Source organism: Triticum dicoccoides, chromosome 4B (assembly GCF_002162155.2).
Source record: "Triticum dicoccoides isolate Atlit2015 ecotype Zavitan chromosome 4B, WEW_v2.0, whole genome shotgun sequence".
NCBI classification, from domain to species: domain Eukaryota; kingdom Viridiplantae; phylum Streptophyta; class Magnoliopsida; order Poales; family Poaceae; genus Triticum; species Triticum dicoccoides.
In genome coordinates, this window is record NC_041387.1 from 170,778,227 (window position 1) to 170,787,736 (window position 9,510).

Genomic DNA, 9,510 nt, shown 5'->3' on the forward strand with positions numbered 1-9,510 from the left:
TGGGAGGTCGGGGGCCGAGCGATGCGCGTTTCTCTCGTACACGTACGTGCGTGTGTGCGAGGCATTGGCTCTAATTGAACCCGACCGAGGCATTGGGCTCTAACTAAACCCGAGCGATTGAACCGCAGGCTACGTGTTACTGAACCGGAACGATCAATCGATGGCTGTTAACTGAACCCGATCGAGCGATTCCTTCGCTATTATTGGTTACTGAAGCCGACCGATGCTGCCTCTGGGATGAACAGTGAGTGGCGGCGTTGCCTCTGGATGAACAGGACCCCATGGTGTGGAGGGTTGGATGAACAGTAGACGGTGGAGGGGTGCCCGTGGAGGGGTGGTTGAACAGGACCCCGTGGTGTGGAGAGATAGATGAATAGTAGATGGTGGAGGGCTGGATGAACAGTAGACGATGGAGGGGTGCTTGAACAGTAGCAGGTGGAGTAGCGCACGGTGGAGGCTGGATGAACAGGAGCCCGTGGAGGCTGGAGGAGGTCGACGGTAGCCCATGGAGGCTAGAGGAGGTCGACGGTGGAGATGAACAGTATCCCGTGGAGTCCCGTTTTGCGGTACGCCACACCCCTCCCGATGAACAGGACCCCGGTTTCGACTGTAGGAGGTCCGTTTCATCCGTTTTGCGGTACGCCAGACCCCTTCCTGATCAACAGGACCCCCGTTTCGATCGTAGGAGGTCCGTTTCGTCCATTTTGTGGTACGCCACACCCCTCCCGATCAACAGGACCCCCGTTTCGACTGTAGGAGGTCCGTTTCCTCTGTTTTGCGGTATGCCAGACCCCTCCCGATGAACAGGATCCCGTTTCGAACGTGTCCGGTTGAACACAACCCGTTTCCTCCATTTTGCGGTACGCCAGGCCTCGTTTCCATCGCCTGTTCCGTCCAAGCCCTCCCGATGAACACGACCACGCATTCTGTTCCGACCCAGCCGGTTGGCTCCCACGCGTTCTGTTGCCTCCCGATGAACACGACGCATTCCATTGCCTCCCCATGAACACAATGCATTCCGTTGCCTCCCCATGAACATGATGACGATGCTGTTTCTCCGTTCCGACCTAGCCATGTACACGAGCCGTCGCCGTACGTATGCGTGAGTAGGCGTTCGAGACCCCGCCCGTATGTACACATACATGGCCGTATTTTATTTCTTGCACCCTGGCCACTGTACGTACGTGTACATGCTACGTGCGCGCCTCTACTACGACACGTGCGCGCCTCTACATCCACCAGTATATATGTACGTACACGTTCGCGACCAGAATGACAATGCTACGTACGCTTTGACCAGGTGGGTCCCGACTGTCAGGCACTTCCTTGCGTGCGAAGATGTAGCTGGTGGGTCCCAGCAGTCAGGGGGCGAATCATTTTTTTTTGCCCGGACGCACTTCCTTGCATGCGAAGATGTAGCCAGTGGGTCCCAGAAGTCAGGGGGTGAATCGTTTTTTTTTGCCCAGTCGCACTTCCTTGCGTGCGAAGGTGTAGCTGGTGGGTCCCAGCAGTCAGGGGGGCGAATCATTGTTTTTGCCCGGACGCACTTCCTTGCATGCGAAGATGAAGCTGGTGGGTCCCAGCAGCCAGGGGGAAACGTTTTTTCCGCAAAATACAGTGGCCCGTCCGGTGGGTCCCAGCTGTCAGGTGGAGGAATCATTATTTTCCGTGTAATAAGGAGGCACTTCCTTGCTGCGGCCGTGGACACAGGAGTCAGCCTCTCCACATACAGTCCACGTCCGATGGATGTCGTTCCTTGACCATGTTGACCAGGCGCGCCGAGAGAACCACGGCATTGGACAACGACGATGCCTAGGAAGGGGATGACGCAGAGCCGGGGAAGATGCGGCAGCGGAAGCCCGCGCGGAGAGGAGTACGAGGGTTCACTGGTTCGGCTGCAGTGTGAGGCTGCCGTCGCCGCAGGGCCTGGCCAGCTGTGGGAATAGTAGGGGGCGGTGAGGCCTCCGCGGCAGCACAGCCGGCCACGGGAGGCAGGAGCATGCAGCATGATCGGCGCTGCTTTGGGCGTCTGGAGCAAGAAGACCAGAGGTTGAAGAAGCACTACGGCCGTTGGATGGACATCTTACGGTCACTGGGGCTAGAATCGTTCATATTGACTAAGTTGACAAAGCCCTCCGTCCCCGTCAACTTAGTTGGCCACAAGTCATCCTCCCACTATGGTGGGTCCCAGCTAGCAGGGGGTATTCATTTTTTGTGTGCGTAATAAGCAGACACTTCCTTGTGTGTGAAGATATAGCTGGTGGGTCCGACATGTCAGCGGGGGGAACATTTTTTTCGCAAAATACAGAGGCCCTTCCGGTGGGTCCCAACTGTCAGGTGGAGGAATCATTATTTTGCGCGTACAGTCCACGCCCGATGGATGTTGTTCGTTGACCACATTAACCAGGCCGCACCGAGAGCACCATGGCAGTGCCCACGCGGTGGGGGGTACGAGGGTTTACTGGTCCGGCTGCCATCGCCGGAAAATAACAGGAGCTGTGGGTGAGTAGAGGAATGGCCTGGCCAGCAATGAAGTAGGGTGGGGCGGTGCGGCCTGTGCGGCAGCACAGACGGCCACGGGAGGCAGGAGCAGGCAGTCCCAGCGGAGCTGGTTTGGGCGGTTGGAGCAAGAAGATCAGATATTGAAGAAGCAGCACAACCATTGGACTAACATCCAATGGTCACTGCTGCTAGAATCAATTGTGGACTAAGTTGACAAAGACAAAGTACACGTCAACCTAGTAGACCCACAAGTCAGCCTCCAAATCTGTCCCAAACAGCATACATCCCGAAATTTCTAGCCATATTTAAATTAATTTTAAATCTAAATATACCTTAATTTAAATTCAATGAAATTTTACCCGCACAAAAACAATGAAATTTGAAATATCAAAATCCGAAAGAAAACAATATTTTGGAACTAATTGCCTGTTTGCCGTATTTTTTTTCATTTTACAGCCCATTTATTATTACTTATAGCCCATTTCTTATTACTTATAGCCCATTTCTTATTACTTATAGCCCATTTTTTGGGCAAAATGCATCCCTCCTCGTCTTGAAAGATTTCCGGCCCAGCAGGGCGTAGAAAAGCAAGTAGGCCTATGTTGGTTATTCTGCAAAAAACAAAATAGTTGGCTAGCCATTTTTCAGAAAGGAAAAAACAAACTAGGCTGGTCATGTGCTAAACATATGAAATAAAAGCCTGGGCTAGACGGGCCACGGGTCCCGCACAACCCAGTTGATACCCTTCTCCGTCCCAAAAAAACAAAATTACTGCGCGTGCTGCTGGGTCCCTACTGTCATCCTCACCATGTATAGTCATCTCCTTATTCCTCTCAGTTGTTGACCATGTTGACAACACCGGAGGGCGGCGCCGCGGTGAGCGAACCAAGGCAGAGGACGATGGTGAGGCCTCGGACGAGAACGAAAAGGAGCCGGGGAAGATCACAGCCAGCCGTGGGAGGCGGGAGCAGGCGGTCCCGCCGGTGCTGGTTTGGATTTGGCGGCTCGAGGAAGAAGAGACCGAAGAAACGCAACAAACGTTGAATGTCAATCCAACGGTCAAGGTTGGCACAATCGTTTTTTGACTAAGCGGACACCAAGTAGCATACTTTTTTATATATAGGAAGAAAACTGCGAGGAAAATGCGTTCGTCTGCCGTCCTCCTCACAGGGAACGTTCGCCACAGAAGTGACTAGCACCCTTGGTTTTCAACCGAGAGGTCTTGGGTTCGAGTCTGAGAACTCTCAGTTTTGTCCTCCTTCCTTCCTCGCAAAAAAGATGGAAAGAAAATCAAAGACTTGGGAAGGCGTACAGAACAAGCTAGTGTACCAGTAAAGAGACGTTGCCGAGTTTTAGAAAAAAGAAAGACGTGCTCCTGTAGCTGGTTCGAATCCAAACCTAGACTATGACTATATTCTATATATGGTGCTATGCTACTCTGCAAGTAATGAAACTGACATATCCAACATTCGCTTCTCCTCTTCTCTACTTACTCTACCTAGCATCAGAAGCTCTGGCCGCAACAACCATGTCCGCTGGCTGCTCGTCCACCTGCTCTTCAGCAGGTAACAACCAGATATGCGCCAAGTCGCCACCCATACCATCGCATGTGGGTCTCATCACACCCCCGTCGGCACGCGCACCACAGCCGATTGCTCATCGCAACCCGCTGCCATTGGTGTGGTGCCACTGCTGCAAATCACACAAAGTCATCCGTCACGTCTCAACCACAATCCGCAACCCTGGCCGAGTCTTCTACAAATGCCCAAGTCATGGGGTAATAATATGTTTAAGTGTTGTCCTGCTGCTTTCAGTTGCTGATTTTTTTAATAGTTTGGTTGATGATCTTCCAATTTGATTCGTGCAGAAAAGGGAAGATTCATGTGATTTGTATTTCTGGGAAGTTGCTGATGTGGTGGAATGCAACTACGCTGATTATTTGGTTAGCCGAGGAATCCCAATACCAGCAGGTTGGGGTGTTGGACAAGTAACTGAAGGAACGGCAGAAGAGGAAGATGCAGAGCAGAAGGTTAAAGATGCAGTTCCTCTGATCATGGCCAAGCAACATCTGTTGAACGACCTTGACAGCAATGAGGAGATGAAAGAGCTTGTGAAGATAATGGGCAAAATCGATGTGCTTTGTAGGATGATTGTCTCTTTATTTGCAGTGTATGTAGCACTCGTGATGTATTCAGTGGCTACGACATGAGCACTTTGCTGAAACTAGTAATGAATGAAACCTGTGTAGCAGGCTGGGCGTAGTGTTGTGAACATCTAATGATTTCTATTAACGGAAATCAGGGGGTATCCCCTTTTGCTCATATATATAAGTAAATAGCAAAGGCCCTGTCGGGTCAGCTTCGTTCTCATTTGAAGACGTCGAGCAAATTGCAGTCCAACAGCAAACTATCTCATCAAATTCAAGTTTCACAGCCAAATATGAGTACAACTACACAACAATGTCATCATGTTTTAGTTGTCATACAATCACCAAACACAAATCAGCATACATAACAAGTGATGTTCTCACAGCAAAATACTAAACAACATGTTCATCAGGTTTCAGTTGTCATAGCAAACACAATTTCACATAGTAGATAAAAAATGTCTTCTAATAGGCAAATACGACAAAAGCAATGTAATCATCATCCACAACAGCAATGTCAACATCTTCACCATGTGTATCAGTCTGAATCGTAATTCCCCGCGGTGTCATCTTCTTCTTCATCCTCAACGTCCTCGAACGTTGGCTTCTTCTTGATCAACTCTTGTATGTCCACAGCACGACAGGCAATCTTTTCGCCAGCGTCATTGACGTGATGGTTCTCAAAGATATTAGGAACATCTGTATTATCTTGTACATCAGGAGCAGTGTAAGCATCATCTTGTTGTGCAACTTCATTAAACGAATTGCTCTGCTCAAACCTTTGCAATACTCTCCAGTAATCGCTACGAGAAAATGTGTCTTCCAAGAAAAATATTTGTGTTGCTTGATTTGCCAAAATAAAAGGCTCGTTGGTCTGGTACGCCGCCTTGACATTGATGGATTTGAAATAATCATTAGCTCTGGGTTTTGCGATCCTGGAAAATAGGTTATACCAACGACGGCACAACAGAACCACACACCAATGATCCTCGAAACTGGAGACATACTGCAACTGAACAATGTCTGTTATGTTAGCATACATTTCAATTGTCTCTTTGTCATACGTATCCGTGCTCATGATGGCACTGTTTTGTGTCTTCCTGCCTTCGTCTCGTGCAAGGGTGTTGTAGCGCACATCTCCAACAACGCAAGATTCATAATGTCTTACCCGAGTATCAGGACCCATTGCTAGTGAGTAAAGGGCATCATCAACTGCCTGCCCATCCTCCCGCATATTCTTAACCTATGGTTAGAAAATAGACAAGCTAATCATCTTATGTACTCAATATATTAAAAAAACTGACAGTGCACTTCAAAAGCTTACATGGTTCAAATCCTGCCATAACCAGTTTGTCAATGTTTCTTGGATTTTGCGGCAGTAACTCCTCTTTGTAGATGCTGCACAACATAGTGATCGCGTCAAACATCTAAATATATAAGAATGTGCTGCAAGTTTAGTAGATTACGATGTATAAGCTGCAGTACTGCACTTACTTGATATAAGGTAGTATCTCAGGACAGTTATTCAACACATACCAAACCATTTTGTCCAAATCTTTAGGTTTGTCCTCTTGTCGATTCTTCCTTGTAACTCGAACAGAATAATCGAAAACATTGAGCCCGGGATTGTCTTCACCCACCTCTTTGCTAAGATGATCAGCTGTTTCAATGTATTTTGAGCAGAATGTCAACGCTTCTATAGCAATGTAGGCCTCTGCAATGGAACCCTCGGGTCTAGCTCTATTCCTAACATAGCCTTTGAAAGTGCCTAGCTGCCTTTCAATAGGGTACATCCAGCCATACTGTACTGGACCTCTAATTAGTGCCTCATCAGGTAGATGAACAGCCAAATGCACCATCACATCAAAGAAGGCTGGAGGATATATCTTCTCAAGGTCGCATAGGATAGTTGGTATCTTGTCTCTAAGACGCTCCAAAGCATCTATCCTGATATTTCTACTGCAAAGTTCCCTGAAGAATTGTCCCAACTCTGCAACTGCTCTGTATAAGTCAGGGCGGCCCAATCCTCTAAGGATAACAGGTAAAACCCTTTGAAGTAGGATGTGGCAGTCATGAGTTTTCAAACCTTGTACCTTGTTTCCATCTGCACTGACTCTCCTTTCAGGGTTGGAAGAAAATCCATGTGGGAATCTCACACGTGATAGCACCTCACAGAATTCTTTTCTTTTTACCTTGTCCAAGACGTACACAGCTGGTGCCATATCCCGTGGTTTACCTTTATCTTGCACCTGCAAATCCTTTCTGATACCCAGGTGTGTCAAATCAGCCCTAGATTTTAAGGTATCTTTCGTCTTGCCTTCAATGTTAAGAAGTGTGCCGATAATGTTGTCACATATATTTTTCTCCAATGTGCATCACATCAAGATTATGCCGCAGATCCAAATCTTTCCAATACTCCAAGTCCCACAAAGTTGACCTGCGGGTAAACAATAATCTCTCTTCTACCATGCCATGCTTCCTTTTCCCGCTACCATTACCAGGATGGTTTCCTGGTGTAATATGCCTAACCTTCTCTAATTCCTCTTCCAACTCATCAGTGATGAGCCTCTTTGGCGCATCACGGTTTTCATGCTTTGCATTGAACACATGTCTTCGGTATTTCCTAGGATGCGGCTTGTCCTTGGCAAGGAAACGGCGGGTGTCCAATGTAACAGATCTTGCTAAGTATTGCGTATGACAGCGGATTCCTGTCACAGTGAACACATGCATTGTAACCATGTGCCGTTCGCCCTGACATAGTGCCCAAAGTCGGATAATCATGGATGCACCAAATTACAAAAGCACGCAGAAAGAAATCAGCTGGTGGGCTGCTATATAGGTCTCGAGTGAGAACACCCTTCCATAGCTGTTGAAGTTCCTCCACAGGAGGCTCCATGAACAAATCAAAGTCCTTTCCAGGAGTTTTTGGACCTGGGATAAGCAAGGCCATCATGTAGTTTGATTCTTTGGTGCAGACATTTGGAGGCATGTTGTAAGGGATAACAAGCACTGGCCACATGCTATATGTGGCGCTCTGGTGGCCAAATGGGTTAAATCCATCTGAAGCTAAGCCAAGTGTAATGTTTCTCGGGTCAGCAGCAAACTCTTTGTGTTTATCATTGAAGATTTTCCACTCACTACCATGAGATGGATGGCTCATTACATTCTGATCTCTGTACTCCTGGTTCCTAGAATGCACAGTACATCCTCTCTTGTTTCAGCATCATGAAACAACCTCTGCAATCTTGGTGTAATTGGAAAATGTCTAAGAACATTATGAGGAATCCCCTTCACAGCATCGCCATCTTTCCATCTTGATGATTTGCATTTCGGGCATTCACTTAAGTTGGCATAATCCTTCCGGAACAGAACACAATTATTCTTACAAACATGGATCATATCATATCCAATTCCAACTGCACAAAGGAAATTCTTCATTTTACTGTAGGTGTGTGGCAGCTTAGATGCATCTGGGAAAGATTTGCGGAAAGCAGCCAACATCGCATCGAATGATTTGTTGGTCATCCGCTAAGATGTCTTCACCTGAAGAAAGGTGACCATAGATGAGAATACTGACAGCTTATTTCCTGGGGTGACAGCAACGTTGCATTGTTCCAACATGCGGGCCCGCCGTTTTTCTTCTGCAGGTGAACGTTCACGGAATGCACGAGCATTTGGTAGCATTGTTTCAATGTTGGTCAAACTCAATGGCTCCACCACCACCACCTCCTCCTCCTCTTCCACCTGAGCATCAGGTAGATCAAGATGGTGATCTGCTGCTTCCACGTAGTCAATAACATTGACGTTCATAGCTTCACCATGATGAACCCACCTAGTATATGTGACCGACATCCCATACAAGTGTAGATGATTTTGCACAGTTGACTAGGGTCTTGTAACTGAATTCATACAACTGCTACACGGGCAGAGCACATCTGATTTCGGACCACCGTACTCAGCTCTGATAAAGTTCTTGAAGTTTTCAACCCCCTCGACGTATGCAGCAGAGAATCTTCGAGCAGAAGTTATCCAAGTCCTGTCCATCTGTTAGACATACAAATTAGTTCTTCTACTAGATATTACAGGAAAAACATATATGTTTTTTTATGAAGTCCAGAAAAAAATACCTAGGTCGATGTCTAAAGCTATGGCAAGATATTTGGATGAGCAGATCTAAGTAACGAAATATAAGTAAAGCTAATTCAGCAAACATATTTGAGTGCTAAATTATGGCAGGTTGTTTCAGCAGTCAATGAGGCCAAGCACACAGCCATCGAACTATCGAAGGCCATTGCAGCAACAAAGATCGAGTATAAAACGGTGTAGAGCTATTTCACCTAACAGATTGGCTACTAGACCATGGCAATCTACGTCACAATAAATATATGGCAGGATATTTTAGCAACTAATCGGCCTTGGCATGCCATCTCAGCTAAGCAGATTGAGTGCAGAACAGGGCAAGGAAGCTTCTTAAGCAGAGCATATTGACAGTAAACTACTCCGGCAAACAGTGAGATTAACAGCGTCTATCAGCTAACATTCAATGCTACACCGACATGAATGGGGCCTCAGTCTAGAATGCGCGTACTGTGGGAGAAGCTGACCGCCGTGCATCTCCACACGAATGTCGCCAGCGGTGGCGCCGCTGACCGCCATGCGCCTCCACAAGAACGTAGCCAGAGGTGGCGGCGCGGCTAGAGGACAGCAGTCTACGAGAGCGTACTGTGCGAGCGAGAGGATCACCGAACCACGGCGCCAACGTATCGGCGCGGCGGGGAGGGCGGCTTTGGCGGAGCGAATGGAGTAGAGGGGGACAGGTGTGGAGCGGGGTTTGGGGAATATTATTGGCTAGTTGTCCGAAG